This window comes from Schistocerca serialis, chromosome 2 (assembly GCF_023864345.2).
Source record: "Schistocerca serialis cubense isolate TAMUIC-IGC-003099 chromosome 2, iqSchSeri2.2, whole genome shotgun sequence".
Classification (NCBI taxonomy): domain Eukaryota; kingdom Metazoa; phylum Arthropoda; class Insecta; order Orthoptera; family Acrididae; genus Schistocerca; species Schistocerca serialis.
The window spans coordinates 266783942-266805743 of record NC_064639.1 but is presented as its reverse complement, the minus strand read 5'-3'; the positions used below and the strand labels follow the sequence as shown (position 1 = coordinate 266805743).

The window sequence follows — 21802 nt, the reverse complement described above, 5'->3', positions numbered from 1 at the left end:
TAGCGTTCTCGCTTCCCGCGCCTGGGTTCCCGGGTTCGATTCCCGGCGGGGTCAGGGATTTCCTCTGCCTCGTGATGACTGCTGACATACGAAGTTCACCTTTCAGTATTTGTTTTCTAACTGCCGCTCACATGGTTGCAGATGACATGATGTTCGCTAAGTAAAAATACGGCAACAGAAAAAAGAGCACGGAAAATATGTCACAAACAGCGCCAATAATTGCTTAAAACATGCTGCAGCATCAAATAAATAAGGTAGTATGAAAGTATCAATATAAAACTATATTTCAAAAGACGATTTGTAAAAATGTAATAATGTTTTACTGTATTTGTACAACCATACCATTTTCTGCAAGTTTTAGATTAAAAAAACCTACTGATGATGGTGATATTTGTCGCCGAAACTAGTTTGGGATAATAAAGAAATAAACGAATAACACGGTGTTTTGCATCAAGGCGGACTCAGTTTGTGATATTACTGTTTTTCTATGCAAACACGGACCAAACGGAAGAGTTCCAAGATAATATTATTGTTATCATACATTTTATGTCATTTAAACTCTCTTACAAGCTGCTTTAAATGCCCCTAAACAGTATATAATAACATTAGAAAAAAACGAAGTCGGTGTCGTCATCCGACGACTATAAACGAAAAAAATTCTTACGAACATTAGGAAATTTGCCATGCTGTCCGCTATAATTTGGCGATTACTGCAGCTCGATATACGGTATTTACTCAGTATGGACATATTTGGTGTGGCATGTCTTAGCTGCCTCACGCTGTTACGTAGTTCGTACTGGAGGCACGGCGACTGTGTACGGATATACAGGGCGATTCAAAAGGAAAGAACAAATTTCAATTCTTTATTAATGACAAATTGTAAAAGATAGAAACACGTTGCTCATGTCACTGGACAGAAGAACCTGCAAAGTTTTGACACGGCTTCAGTGGTGCGAGTCTGTAGCAACATGGCGACTACAGCACTAGAGAAACCATGTGTGTGTTGCAATTTTCGCGAAGTTCAAATGCAACTGGCATTTCCCCATCCATGCAGGAAGAAGCCACCCCTGCATAAGCAAATTTATGATTGGCATGCAAAATTGCTGGAAGCTGTTTGCATATGCAAAGGGAACAGCCCTGATCGGCCACGCACGTCTGATGAAAATGTCGAGCGTATCCGACATGCGTCCACACGGAGCCCTCGGAATTCCAAAAGACGAGCAGACCAGGAACTTCTACTTCCTCAGACAACGATGTGCAGTTTTCTGAAACGACTCCTGCCTATGAAACCTTACAAGTTGCACTTAGAGAAGCGACTGCATTCCGGCAACCATAACAAAATGGTTCAAATGGCTCTGAGCACTATGGGACTCAACTGCTGTGGTCATCAGTCCCCTAGAACTTGGAACTACTTAAACCTAGCTAACCTAAGGACATCACACACATCCATGCCCGAGGCAGGATTCGAACCTGCGACCGTAGCAGTCGCACAGTTCCGGACTGCGCGCCTAGAACCGCGAGACCACCGCGGCCGGCAACCATAACAGAAGGTACGAATTTTTGCATTTCAGTTCTTGACGATATGGCAGAGGACACTTTTTCCGAACGACTCACCCTTTCGTACGAATCGACGTTTCGTGTATCGGGTAACTACAAACTAAAACACTACACCACAGTAACAACGTGGGGGTCCACAAAATCCTGGCCTCGTCGTCAAACGTGAAAGAGACACACCGATATTGAATGTGTTTTGTGCCGTTTCTGTTGACAAAGTTTATGGACCTTTCTTTCTTTGCTTAGGGAACTGACAAGAATATCATATATGGACAGGATGCAAAATTGGGAAATTCCTCAACTGCACGAAGATGCCAACGACTTTATTATTATGCACGATGGCGCCCCGTTTCACTTTCACCTTGAGATGCGGAATTATCTTAAAAATACTAGCCCACAACGTAAGATTGGAAGAGGTGAGCAATAAGATTTTGTTCATTCTTTTCCGCACTCCAGGTCACAAGACCTCACACCTTACGATCTTTGTCCGTGGAAGAACATAAAAGACAAGTTCTTTGTCCCACCTATGGGAGCTACATCTTCAAGAGCTGACAAATTGAAATGTTGAAGGTGTCAATTCAGTAAACAGGGACCTTTTGACTCACGTGTGGAATGAAATGAATTTACCATTTCAGTGTTTCTCGAGCGATGCATGGTGCTCATGTTGAGTGTACGGGTGTGTAGTGTCTGCGCGAATATAAAACTTTGAACCCTCCTCTATCAGGTCGCATGTGCAAGTGTTTCTATCTCGCGTAGCAAATCTGTTTTAAACTTGGCTGCTTGGTTCAGTGACCGTTTATAAATTAAAATTGAAGCAAATGAGCCCTCGGTCACAATTGTTTTTAGTCTTATTGACCAGGTTTCAACACTTCTAAGAGTGCCTTCGTCAGAATCAAAACAATTAAAATGGCCTACAACATAGTTACAAATTTATAGGAAAAGACATTTTTATATAAAAATTGTAAGTACTGACTAACAACAAAAGACATAGGCAGTTCTTACATGTCACATATTCATTATTTTATATCTGACATGTAAGTACTGAGGTCAGTGACCAACGAATGACCACCGAGCGAGGTGGCGCAGTGGTTAGACACTGGACTCGCATTCGGGAGGACGACGGTTCAAGCCCGCGTCCGGCCATCCTGATTTAGGTTTTCCATGATTTCCCTACATCACTCCAGGCAAATTCCGGGATGGTTCCTCTGAAAGGGCACGGCCGACTTCCTTCCCCATCCTTCCGTAATCCGATGAGACCGATGACCACGCTGTCTGGTCTCCTTCCCCAAAAACAACCACCACCAACAACAACACCGAGTGACCATCTACATTGCGTTTGTGCAAATGATCATCTGGGGTTTAAGACGTAACAGTGATTGGTGGAATTGCTTGCTGTAGTGGAAACACTGCTGACGTATTGCCCGGCGCCTAAGGAATCCAGCACACAATGGCTGTTGACCAGGGTAGTATGATCCAGTAGCGGAGATAACCATCTACAGGTTAACTAAAGGTAAACTGCGTCCGAAGAGGCCATGAAGTCCCAACGGTACCGACCGACCTTCGTGTCTTCCTTAGCTCACAGGCGTCACTGGATGCGAATATGTGGTCAGCACACCGCTCTCCCGGCGGATGCCAGGTTACGAGACCGGAGCCGCTACTTCTTAATCAAGCAGCTCCTCAGTTTGCCTTCACAAGGGATGAGTGCACCCCTCTTGCCAACAGCGCTCGGCAGATGGAATGGTCACCCATCCAAGTGCTAGCCCAGCCCGACAGTGCTTAACTTCGGTGATCTGACGGGAACCGGTGTTACCACTGCGGCAAGACCGTTGGCTGTCTACAGGTTAAATGCACCAAAATAAACGAACAAACACAGAACACACAGAAAATATTCTCTAGTACTTACTGTAGTATTAGTAGTTAGGTGACTGGTCAAGGGTCTTAGTGTAGACTTGTAGTAGTTGAAGTAGTATTAAAAAGTTAAGTGTCAGAAACAAATAGTTAATACATAAAATTTCAGCTGAAAAAACAAAATTCATGACAAAATGCACCAAAATGCATAGAAACACAAATAGGTAAAATAGAGCGAGTAAATAAATTTAAATATCTTGGAGAAACTATACAACAGAATGGACTAGAAAAATCTGCAATAGATGTAAGAATTAACAAAATGGAAAGAGCATATGGTTTGACCAAAAATATTTACAACAAGAAATGTATATCTAGAAAAACAAAACTAAAACACTACACCACAGTGGTACGACCAGAATGTTTATATGGATCTGAATGCCTAACGATGAACTATAAGATGGACAAACTAGAGGTACTGGAAAGAAGGATTATTAGAAAAATAATGGGTGCAATGAAAACTGCAGATGGTTGGAAAATAGGAAGTAATGAGGAGATCTACAAAAATATAGAGAAAATATCTGAAGTAATGGCCAAACGAAGATTAACCTTTTTTGGACATCTCTACCGAATGGATGGAAATAGACTAACAAAACAAATACTCCTATATTTCTGGAAGAAGAAATCGACAATAGCATGGATTACAGAAGTAAGAAAAGATCTTGAAAGAAACAACATCAAAGAATCAGAAATGGCAGAAAGAAACCGTTTTAAAAACAAAATACTAAATTTGGATGGCTTTCAAAGCAGAAGAAATAAAAAATCGGGAACAACATGGACAGAAGAAAGGAAGAGACTTCATGGGGAGAAAATGAGGGAATACTGGAAAAATAGGAAACAACAAGAAAGGAAGAAGAGGAACTGAAGTTGTTAACGTGATCCTACTTGGTCAATACAATTGTAAAAAAAAAACAAAAAAAAAAGCCTATTTAGCTTTTCAGATATTAGGCTATAATTGCGAAATAAATAAATATCAAAAATAATTTTTGGTCTTCTTATTCTCCCTCGAATGCTGCGAACCAGCAAAGCTTTAAAAATTATCGGTCTAGGGACAGAGAAAATTTAATTTCAGAAGCAGCTATGATGGTGACGGGGCAGCACACAATCAGTTCGTAATTTAAACGCACTCAAGAGGTACGCCTCGTACCGCAGTGCTACGCCTCGTTTTGTTCGTACCGATATAAGTAAGCTACGTTAGGCCAAACCCGTTACATCTTTATCTTTCTCTGTTGAGAAGTAACGTTCGGAACTTTTCTTGTTTAACGTTGGTAATGCAGTGCATGACGGTAGGCACCGTGTGCCGGCTAACTTTAAAGCAGCGCCTGGGGGCGGCTACAACGTGGACCACATCGTCGATGCGGGTCAGTGCGCGAGAGTTCGGCAGAGCGTGACAATTTCGTCGCCGAGCCATCCAGGCGGAACGTGTCCCGCGTCACAACGTGGGCGTCCGTCCACCACCGGCACTCGGTCCCCAGGTACCGTAGCCACCGCAGCGCGCAGCGCCGCCCAACGCACAACCACGCGCAATGCACACGTAGCGCGGATTCAGCGCCTGCGCGCTACCCCGCCAATACCGCGCCACTGTCCATTTCCGTCCCTGCTGTGGTACGACTGATATCGATCAATGATCCATCATGGACCGGGGACATCAGCTGGTTCGGTAATTCTCAATGTACTGAGAATTTTTCCGAGTTGTATGGCCGTGGTCCATGGAACACTTCAATCCTTGACGTTTCGTACAAGGCTACGTTGGACATCTTCGGAGGTACTCCTGGCTGTGCTGCGTCTAGCCGACTGACGAGTCGGACGTCGAAGAGCGGCCTAAATACTGTGGAAAGTGGGCGTGGTCTGGATTTCACGTGATTGCAGAGATAAACCTTGCCAAAGATAAAATTTTTTTAGCTATCGATTATAGTACGTCAAAGATAAAAATTTCTCTTCGATTCTATAGCGCCACAGCCCATATATCACTGAGTTTCATGGCTTCTTCTTTTCTGTTAAAATTACCCCCGTGTTTATATATTTCGATGGCTTCTCTATATGTTGTTGTTGTGGTCTTCAGTCCTGAGACTGGTTTGATGCAACTCTCCATGCTACTCTATCCTGTGCAAGTTTCTTCATCTCCCAGTACGTCATGCAGCCTACATCCTTCTGAATCTGCTTAGTGTATTCATCTCTTGGTCTCCCTCTACGATTTTTACCCTCCACGCTGCCCTCGAATACTAAATTGGTGATCCCTCGATGTCTCAGAACATGACCTACCAACCGATCCCTTCTTCTCGTCAAGTTGTGCCACAAGCTCCTCTTCTCCCCAATTCTATTCAATACCTCCTCATTGGTTATGTGATCTACCCATCTAATCTTCAGCATTCTTCTATAGCACCACATTTCGAAAGCTTCTATTCTCTTCTTGTCCAAATTATTTATCGGCTATGTTTCACTTCCATACATGGCTACACTCCATACAAATACTTTCAGAAACGACTTCCTGACACATCTATACTCGATGTTAACAAATTTTTCTTCTTCAGAAACGCTTTCCTTGCCATTGCCAGTCTACATTTTATATCCTCTGTACTTCGACCATCATCAGTTATTTTGGTCCCCAAATAGCAAAACTCCTTTACTACTTCAAGTGTCTCATTTCCTAATCTAATTCCCTCAGCATCACCCGACTTAATTCGACTACATTCCATTATCCTCGTTTTGCTTTTGGTGATGTTCATCTTATATCCTCTCCTCTCCCAACCACTGCTTCCCTTTCATACCCCTCGACTCTTATAACTGCCATCTGCTTTGTGTACAAATTGCAAATAGCCTTTCGCTCCCTGTGTTTTACCCCTGCCACCTTCGGAATTTGAAAGAGAGTATTCCAATCAACATTGTCAAAAGCTTTCTCTAAGTCTACAAATGCTAGAAACGTAGGTTTGCCTTTCCTGCATCTTTCTTCTAAGATAAGTCGTAGGGTCAGTATTGCCTCACGTGTTCCAACATTTCTACGGAATCCAAACTGATCTTCCCCGAGGTCGGCTTCTATCAGTTTTTCCATTCGTCTGTAAAGAATTCGCGTTAGTACTTTGCAGCTGTGACTTATTAAACTGATAATTCGGTAATTTTCACATCTGTCAACACCTGCTTTCTTTGGGATTGGAATTATTATATTCTTCTTGAAGTCTGAGGGTATTTCGCCTGTCTCATACATCTTGCTCACCAGATGGTAGAGTTTGTCAGGACTGGCTCTCCCAAGGCCGTCAGTAGTTCTAATGGAATGTTTTCTACTCCGGGGGCCTTGTTTCGACTCAGGTATTTCAGTGCTCTGCCAAACTCTTCACGCAGTATCATATCTACCATTTCATCTTCATCTACATCCTCTTCCATTTCCATAATATTGTCCTTAAGTACATCGCCCTTGTATAGACCCTCTATATTCTGCTTCCACCTTTCTGCTTTCCTTTCTTTGCTTAGAACTGGGTTTCCATCAAAGCTCTTGATATTCATTCAAGTAGTTCTCCTTTAGCCAAAGGTCTCTTTAATTTTCCTGTAGGCAGTATCTATCTTACCCCTCGTGAGATAAGCCTCTACATCCTTACATTTGTCCTCTAGCCATCCCTGCTTAGCTATTTTGCACTTCCTGTCGATCTCTATATAGCCGTGGATAATAGTTCGTCATAATACGTAAAACTTCAGTTTCCGAAAATTTCACTTCGTGATCACCTGATTGAAGAGCATGTTCCGCCACGGCTGGTATGTCTGTTTTCCCTAGTCGGCAAAGACTTTTATGTTCCTTCAACCGTGTATTCACACTTCTCTCTGTAGTTCCAATGTAGACCTTGCCACACGTACACGGAATCTTATGTACATCACTTGCAGACAGAGGGGGAAGTTTATCCTTAACGGAACGAAGTGCTTGGCCTGTTTTCTTAGTTCGTCTGATAATTGGTCGAACGTCATGTTTCCTTAGAATCTTGCCGATTTGATGGGTTACTTTTTTGGTGAAGGGTAGAGAAACGGTGTTCTTCCATCGCTGTGTCGTATCGTTGTCCTTAGGTCTCCTGTTATTCGGTCGCAAAACTCTATTTATTTCCTTATTAGAGTACCCATTCTTCTCAAAAGCCTGCTTTAGATGTTTTAACTCGGCGTCCAGGTGTTCCGGCGTACAAATCCTTTTTGCTCTGTCCACTAGACTTTTAATTACACCTCTTTTCTGGATGATGACTGGACTCCTTATGCAAGTATCTGTCGGTGTGTGTAACATTCCGAAAGGCTTTATGTTTCAAGCTGCCATCAGTCTGTCTCATGACGAAGACACCCAAGAAGGATATTGCATTGTCTTTCTTCATTTCCATGGTAAACTGAATTTTTTGATTTAGACTATTTAAATAACAAAAGAATTCCTCTAATGGTTTCTTGCCATGTGACCAAACAACAAATGTATCATCCACATATCGATACCATAGACATGGTTTCTTACTCGCTTTTCTCAGAGCTAATTGTTCGAATTTTTCCATGTAAAAATTGTCTTTGACAAGGTTTATCTCTGCAATCACGTGAAATGCAGACCACGCCCACTTTCCACAGTATTTACGCCGCTCTTTGACTTCCGACTTGTCAGTCGGCAAGACTCAGCACAGCCAGGAGCACCTCCAAAGATGTCCAAGTCAAGGATTGAAGATTTGGACCACGGCCATACAACTCGGAAAAATTCTCAGCAGCTGAAACATCCGGTCGTGAAAGCCTTCATTGTATAATTGTTAATAAACTAGAAAACCCTTGTGCGAGCTATATTTGGATACTGCTCATTAGTTTGAGATCCTTACCAGACAGAGGAAATAGAGAATATCCAAAGAAGAGCAGCGCGTTTCGTAATATCTTCACTAGGAAATCGTGAAGGCGTCATGCAGACGCTCAGTCAAGAACTCTGGTGGCAGACGCGGCAAGAGAGGCCTTCTGCACAGCAGTGTGTGGTTCTCCGGTAAAATTCCGAGAGCATACGTTCCTAGAAGACTGGTCTCTGTTTAGCAGTGGATGCACCTACGCGTTTCTACCTCACAATCACGTCACCAACGGTTGCCTTTTGTACCGGCGATTCCGCCTCTAGTGACATCTAGTGACAATGTCACATTACACAGGAGTGTCCGGATACTTTCGATCAAATATTGAAAATGCATTTTATGTCAGGCTTGAAGAGTGTCAACCATGATAAAAAAAAGAAATTTTGTTCGAGAGTTCTGTGCGTACTGCATAAACAAGTATGTATGCATTAGAGCCTTAGCAAGAGGCAAACTTCCTTTAATGTATTTTATAATAGGTAAACAGAATCAAGGCAGCGTGCTAATTACTTTCATAAGGCGTAATAAATAATTCAGAAGTAAAATGTTTTAATGGGTAATATTCATGAAAAGCAAAGTTTTTGAAGTAGCTCTAAAGCCTTTCCATTGCTGACGATTATCTTCGGAGAGCACATTTTGCGATTCCTCTTCCGATGTATTTATCACAACAGACGGAGGAAAGTCACATTCTTATACGCCAACTGTATCAATGACTGTCTTTCTGCAGCGTGTATTCAATGCAGACAAGTGCTTGAGGACAAAATATTTAAGAACTCTTTTACCACGGTTGAAACTTAGCCACTTCTTCCGTATTACACTTTAACCCAGTCGATGGAATTTTGAGAGTTACACACAGAAAAAAGGAGAAACATACAGGGAATGAAATCAGACAAACACGACATAACGACTCAGATAGAAAATTCCATGCTAAAATTAATGTACTTTCCGCTTGCCAATACAATATTAGAATTTTTGTTTAAACTACCTTCTTTACGACGAATTTAGAACCATTGGTGATCAGCGTTAAGTTGCAAATGTGAAACACGAATGAACACGTATTTTCTGTGGCGCCAATTACCATATTATTGTCTATTAGCAGTTAACTTTAAGCAGTCTCGATCACTTATCTCGTTGAATACATTGGTTGTCGTCAGATGATCTACATCTACATATATACTCCGCTAGCCACCAAGTGGTGTGTGGCGGAGGGCACTATTCGCGCCGAAGTCATATTCCCCCCACTTTCTCTGTTCCGCTCGCGGATCGCGCGAGGGAAAAACCATTGTCTGAACGTCTCAGTACGAGCTCTATTTTCCCTCCTCTTTGCCTGGTGATCATTGCGCGATTTGAAAGTTGCTGGTAATAATATATGCTCTACATCCTCGGCGAAGATCGGATTTTGGAATTTAGTGAGCAGCACCTTCCGTTTATCGCGTCGTCTATCTGCAAGTGTGTCCCATTTCAAACTTTCTATGAGATGTGTAACGGTCTCGCGATGGCTAAATGTACCAGTCACGAATCTTGTCGCTCTTCTTTGGACCTTCTCAATCTCTTGAATCAGACCCAACTGGTATGGGTCCCATAAAGACGAACAATTCTCTAAGGCTGGATGAAATGGAGTATTGTACGCAATTTCCTTTGTTGAAGGACTGCATCGCTTCAGGATTCTGCCAATACACCGCAATCTAGACTTCGCCTCACCCGTTACTTGTGTGATATGATCGTTCCATTTGAGATCATTTCGAATAGTCACACCCAGATATTTGACGGATGTTACCGCATCCAAAGACTGGGCATTTATTTTGTCCTCGTACATTAATGGGGATTTTTCGCTTTGTTATACGCAGTAGGTTACACTTACTATATTTGAGAGATAACTGCCAGTCAGTACACCTCGCATTTATTTTCTGCAAATGCTCATTGATTTGTTCAAAACTTTCGTGTGACACTACTTTCCTGTAGACTACACCATCATCAGCAAACAGTCTAATGCCGCTGTCAATACCATCAACCATATCGTTTATGTCAATCGTAAAAAGCAGCTGACCTATTACGCTGCCCTGGGGCACACCTGAAGTTACGCCTGTTTCTGTTGACGTCTCCCCATTCAGAACGACATACTGCTCTCTCTGTCTGTTAGAAAACTTTCTATCGAACCGCATATAACATCGGACAGACAGTAAGCGCACCGTTTTTGAGCAAGCGACAGTGCGGAACTGAGTCTAACGCCTTTCTAAAGTCGAGAAATATGGCATAAACCTGTGAGCCGGTATCTAGAGCCTGTTGTATATCATGCACAATGAGGGCCAGCTTTGTCTCGCAAGACCGCTGTTTCCTAAAACCGTGCTAGCTTCTGCAGATGATCTTCTCAGAGTCTAGAAAGGTCCTTTTGTCTGAACACAAAATATGTTCCATGATTCTATAACAAATCGATGTCAGTGAAATTGGCCGGTAATTATGTGCATCCGACTTTCTACCCTTTTTATAGATCGCTATGACCTGGGCCTTCTTCGAGTCCCATGGAACTTTCCGCTGTTCCAATGATCTCTGATAGATGATGGATAAGAATGGTGCTATTTGCAGCGTAGTCAACATAAAATCTTATCGGGTACCGTCTGGGCCAGATGCCTGCCTGGCATCTAAGGGTCTTAACTGTTTTACAATCCCAGATACACTAAACACTATGTCAGCCATTCTTGCGTTTGTTCGACAATTGAAAGGGGGAATGGTGCTGCAGTCCTCTACCGTAAACCAGTATTTGAAAGCTAGATTCAGAATTTCGGCCTTCTCTTTATTATCATCCCTTACATTACCCGTACTGTCGGCAAGAGAAGGTACTGAATTATTTGTAGCGTTCATAGATTTTACATACGACCAAAATTTGTTGGATTAATTTTAGAATCTGCAGATAAAATCTTGCTTTCAAATTCGTTAAAAGAATCTCCAACTGACCTTTTGATAGCCGGTTTCATTTCGCATAACTTCTGTTTGTCAGCGGGGCAATGACTACGTTAGAAACGACTGCGCGAAATTCTCTGCTTTCTCAGCAACTTCCTTATATGTTTGTTGAACCGGGGTGGATTCTTTCCCTCCCCTATATTTTTACTAGGCAGATATTTCTCTAGCACGTGGTGGACAATACTTTTGAAGTCCGACCAAAGATGCTCAGTATCCGCAGTGAATGTTTGGAGCTGACCATGAAGATATTCATTAAGGACAGTTTTATTTGCTTTCCCAAAAAAGAAAACTCTACGCTGTTTCCTTCTTTTTTTTTGCACTGACATAGAAGAAACAACGACATTATCGCCGCTAATACCTTCTTCTAGATTAACTTCCTGAAAAAGATCAGGTCTGTTTGCCGCCAAGGTATCTAATATGTTCCCATCTCTAGTTGGTTTTATAACCAAATGCTCAAGGGTGGATGTTGAGAGCGCTCCTAGAATAACTTCACACGAGACTTCGCTTCTGACCCCTGTGATAAACGTGTAATTTTCCCAGTCAGTGGACGCCAGATTAAAGTCTCCACCTATAACTAATGGTTAATTTGGATATTTATTTCCTATGTACTCAAGACTTTCCCTGAAATGTTCTGCGACGTTTGTTGCGGATGCTGGTGGACTATAAAAACATCCTAATACAATGGTCACTCCTTGTCTGCCGGCCGGAGTGGCCGTGCGGTTCTAGGCGCTACAGTCCGGAACCGCGAGACCACTACGGTCGCAGGTTCGAATCCTGCCTCGGGCATGGATGTGTGTGATGTCCTTAGGTTAGTTAGGTTTAATTAGTTCTAAGTTCTAGGCTACTGATGACCTCAGAAGTTAAGTCTCATAGTGCTCCTTGTCTGACTGACAGCTTTATCCGGACTATTTCACAGTCCAACCCAGCATCGATCTCAACTGCGTTTAAACAGCTTTTAACTGCAATGAACACACCACCTCCATAGCATCAGTCCTATCCTTCCTAAAGATTGTCCAATCCGAGTTCAAAATTTCACTGCTGTTTCAATCAGCTTTCGGTACGTAATACAGTATTGGCATTACTACTGTTTATTTCGGATAGTAACTCGGGGCTCTTGCTACAGACACTTCGACAATATCAGTGATGGCCAGTATTTGGATAGATAACAGCCTGCGTACGCCACGTGCTGTTGGCTGCTTTCCCTTTGACTTTGTGGCAAAGGGAAGGAGGGATGGTGGCGTAAAATCCCTGATTACCAGTCTTTATGCCAATGTCCTGCGTTAAATTCTAAACCTCTCCACACTATCTCATGAAGTGAGGGCTTGTGGTCCGTCCTTCAGATGGGAATCTTTAGTTCGGCTGTTTGAGAGGAGTAAGCTATGGGTCGGGACCGGGTTGGCTCTGAGCACTATGGGACTTAACTACTGAGGTCATCAGTCCCCTAGAACTTAGAACTACTTAAACCTAACTAACCTAAGGACATCACACACATCCATGCCCGAGGCAGGATTCGAACCTGCGACCGTAGCGGTCACGCGGTTCCAAACTGACGCGCTTAGAACCGCACGGCCACACCGGCCGGCTCGGGACCGGGTTTCGACCTCTCTCTTCATTATCCAACACAAACATAACACTATACTACACACACACACACACACACACACACACACACACACACCCATTACAGTAATTTTCACTTCTGACATGATCGTCACATATAACTATGTGGCATCGATTGTTATCAGGTCCAGTATATTATTTTAGGTTTACGCCGCGGTCTGTTGGGTTATGTGTATGTATGTGTGTATGTGTGTGTGTGTGTGTGTGTGTGTGTGTGTGTGTGTGTGTGTTTGTAAGAAGGAAGAATCGCATCAAGCTGAGGGTCCTTTTGTTGCGAAATAGTCTGTCGGCTAATCTTACCACTTCAACACCCCCACCCCTCCCACTCATGCGGAGGGCCTAACGGTTGAAAGGTCTCATACTGCCGCCTCTCGAGTGTTTGTAGCAGCGGCGATGGACTGGCACCAGAGAACTTTGGAGTGGCGCCTCTGTTGTTCACTCCAAAACTTTGATTCAGTCGATGAGTTTACGGTGGTTTGCCTAGCGCAGGGAGCGGACGAATCGACCAATCGAATACCACTTGGTTTGAGTCCAGTGCTAACTTCGTAAATGTTAAAAATGTGCTTCCTGTACGCAGAGAGGAGGAAGTTTGTTGCCTTTTCCCTGATTTTTAGAAAATTTTCTGGCATTTCCCGGCCGTAATTTTGACACTGATATAGAGTTAGCCCCTCCACCTGTGAAATTCGAGAGGCTGGACGTTGGGCAGGAGAAAGGAATTTTTCGGAGAGTTGGGGACACAGGTTCGAGTGACGCAAACGCTGACCGATTTTCATAAAAGCTGCTGGCCATCTGTGGTTGCTTGTAGATCTTGCTGTCTTGGAGTAGAGGTGAGTTTTCGCAATCCATTTTAGTGCGATCTGAAATCTGAGCACTTCCCTTTTTAAGTTGCTGGCTTAACTTGCAGTTGGAATTTAATTTCTTTAATGTCGTGCCAGCGAGCTGCACAAATAAGGACACATTAAGACACATTAATGCTGTTCCTTCCATACAGTCTTCCTTCCAAAAGGGTCCAACCACAGTGTTAATCGCATCCAACTGGTTAAACTAATTCGAATGTCAATAGATTTACTTCTTTCACTGTCGAAGTTCATTTAATAAGTTCTCAATCCACGAGCAAAATCAGATTATGCAAAAAGAAGATTAATTGTATCTTTTATTGACAATATTAGTTTAATACTTGCTGAATTTAAGAGAAAAATCAAATTCTGTTAGGAGCAGAGTTATTGTACCTAACCACTGTTTCATAAAGAGTAAAACTAAAAATGCTGTTAAACGAAAATAACTTTTTGATTCATCTTGTCCAACTTGAAAATAATGAAAAATTTTGTAAAAAGCACAGATGACTTGCATTAGAAGAGCATTGTCTTCAACTTCAATGATTAAGTAGGAAAAGGTAACATGGCTTACTACCAAGTGTTGCTATGCTGAGACAGTGTCGTCATTTGTGCATACTGGCCAAATTTATCGTTAGTACATTGTACAAAATTGTTAAGGCTTTCGTGGTCACTTGTTGACAAACTGCCTATTGGCTTCTGTCTCGGGTTCTTCAGCCGACGTTCATCTAATGATGTCACTGACATTTCGTCAGTACAAGTGGCTGGCATTGTCAAAGTTTCACCCTCCATTGTCGGTGGTGAACTGGAACCGAACTCGCGGTCGCAGGCTATATGTACCTGGCGCGCCAACGTCCGAGGGCTTCTCCTCGGTCATTTCCGGTGCGGTTCTCCTCTTGCTATCTGCAACGGTCGTTTGCTGCAGTACGGGCAGCCAGGATCCGTTTACCTTAAGGCTTTCCTCTTTCTTGTTGAAGCTGTTCGTGTGTTTTTGTATTTCTACAGCTTCTCTGAACAAGCGCGTGTGATAGTGTTTCTCTACAGCCAGAACTTCCGTGTTGGCGAATTTTATTACGTGGTAGGTCTCACTCAGTGAATCCCGAAACAAATTATATCACAAGTGTAACAGAGCCAAACACTCGGTGAAGTAAGGAATCAGAAAAATAAATGTTGGGTACTGCCAATAGGCAGTTTGTTAGTACGTTGTCTTTGCACTAGCTGCGGCTGAAGCAGCTTCAGCACAGATGCTCTACCAAGCACTTACATTTGTAATTTAAGACGATCTTCCTCCACACCTTCACAACTCTCACCGTTAGCGATGAAATGTGTCATTGTGGGGGAAGGAGAGGACAAAGTCCTTCCAAGTAGGTGGCTGGACCTGTCCTTCTACATCTCCGTCTACATGACTATTCTGCTATTCACATTTAAGTGCGTGGCAGAGAGCTCATCGAAAGACCTTCAGACTATTTCTCTACCGTTCCAGTTTCGAATAGCACGAGGGGAAGACGAACACTTAATGTTTCCGTGAATACTGTGATTTCTCTTATTTTATTGCAGTGATCACTTACACCTCTGCAGATGGGCACCAACAAAATATTTTCGAATTCGGAGGAGAGAACTGGTGACAGAAATTTCGTGAAAAGACGTCACCGCAACGAAAAATGCCTTTGTTATAATGACTGCAACCCTAACTCGCGTATCGTATCCGTGACACACTCTCCCCTATTTCGCCATAATAAAAAACGATCTTCCTTCTCTTTGGAGCGTTTTCGGTGTCCTTTGTCACTCCCATAGGCCAACTGATTTGGAAGTGGACGGAAAATTGTAGTGCAGCCAGTCTCTTTAGTGGACCTGTTGCATGTTTTAAGTGTTCTGTCAATAAAGCATAGCTGTTGGTTCACCTTCCCCACAATATTATCTTCGTGATCGTTCCAGTTTAAGTTATTCCTTATTGTAATCTCTAGGTATTTAGTTGAATTGACAACTTTCAGATTTCTGTGGTTTATCGTGTAACCGAAATTTTGTAAATTTAACGGATTCCTTCTAGTACTGATATGGGTGATTTCTCACTTTTCACTGTTCACAGTCAATTTTCATTTTTCGCGGAATACAGGTACCTTGTCTAAATCTTCTTTCAGTTGATTTTGATCTTCTGGATAATTTACTAGACGGTAAATCGTCTGCAAATTATCTAGGCCAGCTGTTCAGATTGTCTTATTTAGGTTGGAAACAGAAGAGGCCGTATTATTCTTCATTGGGAAATGATGGACATCACTTCTGTTTTTATCGATGACTTTCCGTCACTTACTACGAACTGTGACTGTAAATCACGAATCCAGTCACACGACTAAAGTAATACTCTATAGGAACGCAATTTGATTAAAAGTCGCTTATGAGGGTCGGTGTTTAAAGCATCCCATAGAAACACAATTTGACTAGAAGTCACTTTTGAGGGGCGATGTCACAAGCATTTTGGAAACCTAGAAATATGATATCAATCAGAGATCCCCTGTCAATAGCATTCATTACTTCAAGTAAATAAACAGCTATTATTGTTTCACAAGAATGATATTTTCAGAAGCCGTGCTGACAACGTGTCAATAGGCCGTTACCTTCGAGGTGGTTCGTATTGTTTGAACACAGAGTATTTTCCAAACTCCTACTGCAAATATGCGTCAGTGATATGGGTCTGCAATTCACCGCATTATTCGTAGTTCCTTTCTTGAGTACTGGTGTAACCTGCGCAACCGTTCAGTCTTTGGCACCGATCTTTCGCCGAGTGAGCGATTGAATATGATTGCTATGTACGGGACTATTTTATCAGCATACTCTTAAAGGAACCTCACTGGTATACGGTCTGAACCGGAGGCCTTACCTTTATCAAGCGATTTAAGCTACTTCGCTAGGTAGAGGATATCAACTTCGAAGTTATTCGTGTTGGCAGCAGATCTTGATCCAAACTCTGGGGTAATTACTTCGCCTTCTTTGGTTAAGGAATTGCAGGAAAGAGTATTTAGTAACTCCGCAGTAGCGTCTGTGTCATCGGTGACATTTCCATCGCCATCGTGCAGTGAATGTATTGATTGTGTATTGCCTCTGGTGTACTTTATGCCAGATTTCGAGACAGAGTTTCGTTGTGGAAACTGTTAAAAGCCTCTCGCAGTGAAATCCGCGCTAAATTTCGAGATTCTTTAAAACTACGCTAATCTTGGGGATTTCAAATTCTTTTAAATTTGGCATGCTGTTTTCGTTGCTTCTGCAACAGTGTTCTGAGATGTTTTCTGAACTGTCTCTTATTCATTTATTTGGTATAATCTCTCAATTGCCGTCGATGCAATTTCTTCTAATTTACGCCACATCCGGTCTACGCCTACATAGTTAGTTTAGAAGAGTCGAGACTGTCTCTTAGGAGGGCGTCAAGTGAATTTTTTATCTGCATTTTTAAACAGATATATTTTGGGTTTATTTTTCGTGGTTTTGGGTATTACAGTATTCAGTCTCTCTACAGTGATCTTGTGGTTACTAATCCTTCTGTCCGTCATGATGATCCCTATTTAGTCTGGATCATGTTTTGCTAAGAACTCAAGTATGTTTTCGCAAACATTTATACTTCGAGTAAGCTCCTGAAGTAACCGCGTAACTTATTTTTCGGAGGGAGCATTTAGTGTAATTTAGGATGATGTTTTATGCCAACCACCGAACCTTCGGGGTTTCCCAGCCAGCAATGTCATACCACCTTACTCTTTTTTACTATAAAGCACTTAATACATCGTTAACAAGTTGCAATAACACCCTAATATCAGAAAGTGTTCCTCCTCAACCGTCAGGCCTGCGTGAAGATATATGTGCATGAAAGATTGGAGCCAAGACTGCGCCAAAGATTTTCGTAGCTTAGGAATCACCTAATTTAATTTTAGGCACTTTGTTTACTTTAGGAGTATTCAACAGTTTTGTACGCCTCCGGTGACTGAAGATGAGCAACAGTGATTCGGAATGCTTTGCGAATAAACTAATTTTATCAGGTACACGTAAGTACTCTGAATGGTTTCTGTAAACGCATATTAATTTCAGAATGAAAGAGACAAGGAAAAGCGGTAACACTAATACGCCTGGCAATAAAATAAAAATTTATATTTCATATTCACAGGTAAGCGGTATCAGGCAGTGATGCCATCACACAGAGGTTCAGTAATCAGTTTAATTTACATCCCCTGTGAATGGATTAGGACCACAAGCACGGCGCAATTTGGCTTCAACGGCGTCCCATTGTTTGACACGTAATCAACACAGCAATAAGCGCAGCAATTGGATGGAGGATTGGAGACGCATTGTCTTCACTGATGGGATCTGTTTCAGTGTTAGTACAGATGATTGTCATTTAGGGTATGTGGAGAACAAAAGAATCCAGACCTGTTAATTGAACACCACAAGGCTGCACCTTGATAATAACATCTCATTTTCTTTGCATTTACAGAGGTATCACAGCGACGTATTACAATATTTCTGTAATATGTTCAGTGTATTAGTGTTTGTATCACGTAAGTTGCTTAACAGCTGCACGGTTCGTTGCTGCCATGACTCCCTTGCGTGTGTTTGTTGTAAGGTAAAGAACGTAGAAACATCTGTTCCAAGATGAAGTACTTTATTTAATAGCGTACTCGCATGGATTCGTCTGTAGCGTACAGATGAATTTGCTGCTATCCTTTTTGTCGCAACAGAAGGCATTTTCATCCCTTTCCATTTGCGAATGCAGCGTGAAAAGGACTGCAAATACGTATTTTTAAGCTTCGTTTCAAATAATATTATCACGATACTAGAGGGAAATATGCGATGCGAAGTAATGTATTCAGGGAAACCATTTCCTGAAATTTTGTAAGAGGTTTTCACAACATAAACGGCTCATTCTCTGAAAATTTTGACGACTCGAAATTTTGAACGATTATATGATGCTCTACAGTGAGGTGAACTACACTGCTACAGCGTTCTGGACTCATACAGGTGGGTTGTGGATGAAAAGGGGGAGTGTAATTCCTTGACAGATTGCAGTTCGGCCATTTTCTACAACTAACTCTACGCTTTCGATCTAATAGGCAGCGAATGAGTTGCGATACTTGCGTTTCATATTATGGAGCACTGTTTTCCGCCGGCGTTGGTGTAAGACAGTTTAATGTTGGTGCCAAATGCTACAGAAGTTTTTAGTGGGGTAACGTACACTGTCTTTGGAACATTTTGCTTGCTGTTCAGCTAGTTCTGATAGGATTCTACACGGCGAAACCACATTGACTGCAAATGCATCAACTAAAAAAGATATACAGGGAATGCGTCTGCCGGTTCAGTTTAAAGACGCGTAGACACGAAGGGTCCTAGAAAATCTTTATAAGCAATATTTTCAGTCTTCTGTATCTCCACAAATGACTCACCCACTACAACAGCTTGGCACTATCGACCATGAATTAAATTTCAGTCAACTCACAAATCCGGCAAGATATTTCAGACGATCGTATTCTCTTCAGAAAGTGTCAGAGTCTGTGTCAAGAATTTATGAAAATAGAAACTACCCTTACATTACGAACATGATTTTTCAGAGGAAACGCAGAAAGTGTAGAGAGCTGTAAAATAAGGTTCACGATATAGTAATGTCTCGCCTAATACTTTAAGGGTTTTTGCACTCACCCAGGTGGCAAATTGCAACATCATTGATGTGATCCGCCTGTCAGGCTGTAATACTATCATGACATTTAAAATAGTATAACAACGTGTACATCAACATCAGCATCTACATCTGGATCTACATTTGTTCTCCGCAAGACACTTTACGGCGTTCAGTACTGAATGACGCGTGAGAAGAAGGGTGTAAGATAGCTATTTTTTGATGATGTTATTAGATGTGTTGACATACACACATACAAAAGCTACTCACTTGCAATGGTTATCGGTAAGGCTCCTCATGAGCTCTAATTTCTGTGATTTTCTCGTTGTGATCATTTCACAACACTACGTGGGACTATGTAATACACTCTAAGGAAAAACCAGAAATTAAAATAAGAAGAATATCTCCACAAGGAAGGAATTATCCATATGGGACGGTAATCGGTAGACAAACAAATGATTACAGTTACAGAAAAATTCGACGATTTATTCAAGAGGAATAGCTTCAGAAAATGAGCAAGTCAATAACCCTTTGCTTCACCTCTGGCCCTTATCCAAGCAATTATTTGGCTTGGCACTGCTTGATGGAGCTGTTGAATGTCCTCTTGAAGGACGTGGCGTATGAAATCGTTAAAATATCCATCTGGTTGGATGGCCCTGTCCATAATGCTCCGCTGGTCGGTGTGGCCGAGCGGTTCTAGGCGCTTCAGCATGGAACCGCGCGACCGCTACGGTCTCAGGTTCGAATCCTGCCTCTGGTATGGATGTGTCTGAAGCCCTTAGGTTAGTTAGGTTTAAGAAGTTCTGAGTTCTAGGGGACTGATGACCTCAGATGTTAAGTGCCACAGTGCTCAGAGCTATTTGAACCATAATGCTCCAAACGTTCTCAATTGGAGAGAGATTCGGCGACTTTCTGGCCAAGGGAGGGTTGAGCAAGCACGAAGAGAAGTAGTAGAGCTCTCGCGGGCGTTATGGTACTGAAATGTATGTCGAGGATGGTTTGCCATGAAGGGCAACAAACGGGGGACATAGAATATCGTCAACGTACCGCTGTGCTGTAAGGGTATAGTAGGTGATAACGAAAGGTGTCCTGCTAAGAAATGAAATGGCATCCCCAGACCGTCACTTCTGATTGTTGCACCATATGGTGGGCAACAGTCGGATTGGCAGTCTCTAAGAACTTCCTCGCTTATCATCGGGGCTCGGTTCAAAGCATAACTCTTTACTGAAGAGAATTCTACTCGAATCAATGAGGTTCCAGGTTGAATGAGCCCGACAGCAGTGCAAACGGGCTTTTCGTGTACAGAGATCAGTGGTAGTCGGAGCAAGGGGAACCGTGAGATCTGCCCCATTTCTGTAAGCCGCTTATTAATGGTCCATGTGGCCACTGAGGCTCCAGTTGCACGACGGATAGATGATAATGATGAATCAGGGGCTCTAAGTACCTCTTTGACGATTGCTCGGCCCTCACGTTCTGTCGTCTCTCTAGACCGACCGTTTTCTTGTAGTCGTTGTGTTCGGCCATGGCTCACCCATTCCTGCCAACATCGTCTAACAGTGCCATCGCTCCTATTCAAACGTCTAGCAATCCAGCGATTACTCCAACCGGTCTATATGAACCCAACTACACGTCCTCTCTAAAATGACGACATCTGCCTATGTTGCTCACGCTCTAGTCGGCGAGACATAGTTAGTGTTCTGCTGAGTAGACAGAATGAAATTCGCGAAGACTTTACGCCCTGGTATCGACATGCCTGCTGTTTACTGTTTTTGCCCGCTGCGATTTGAAATTGCGCTACGGAGTTACACATTCATGCATCGGCCGCCAAAGCTTACGATTTAGCATTTTCCGTCGATACTTGCATGACTATTTTTTACTAATTTGCATAACTCCTTCGTTGTGAGTCGTTTTTGTTTTGACCTTCGAGTGTATGTTGTCCAAGCCTTCGTAAGCTCTCGGAGTTTCAATAATAAACCTGTGCTTTATACCCAAGGCATCTCTTGTAGTATCTGCCTATGGAGTTAATTGAACATTTCCGTAACTCATTTATAACAGAACGATTTCATCACGAAATACATAGCTCTTCCTTGGATGTTCTCTATATCTTCTACTAATTCGCTCTTCTTTCGATGGTCTACATATCTTATTAATTCAACTTGGTAAGGGACCCAGACTAATAAGGAATACTCAATAACTGGTCGAGCAAGTCTACTGTAAACCTCTTCTTTCGTGCATGAATTACTATCACTTAAGACTGTTCCTGTGAGTGGCAATATGGCATCTGCTGTTCCTACAGGCTGGTGTAGTCCTTTCATTTTAGTTCACTCTCATCGGTTACTACCAGGTATTTTACGACTGTTATTGTTTCCACTGCATTTTCTCCATTAGCGCATTGGAACAGTGATGGTCTACTTCAACTGTTTGTGCGTTGTAAGCTACATTTATTTTCGTTC

General features: G+C 42.4%; 1 pseudogene; it reads right to left on the bottom strand.

The window, feature by feature from the left end:
- Positions 1 to 3267: 3267 nt before the first annotated feature.
- Positions 3268 to 3385, bottom strand: LOC126459490 (5S ribosomal RNA; annotated as a pseudogene).
- Positions 3386 to 21802: the final 18417 nt, after the last annotated feature.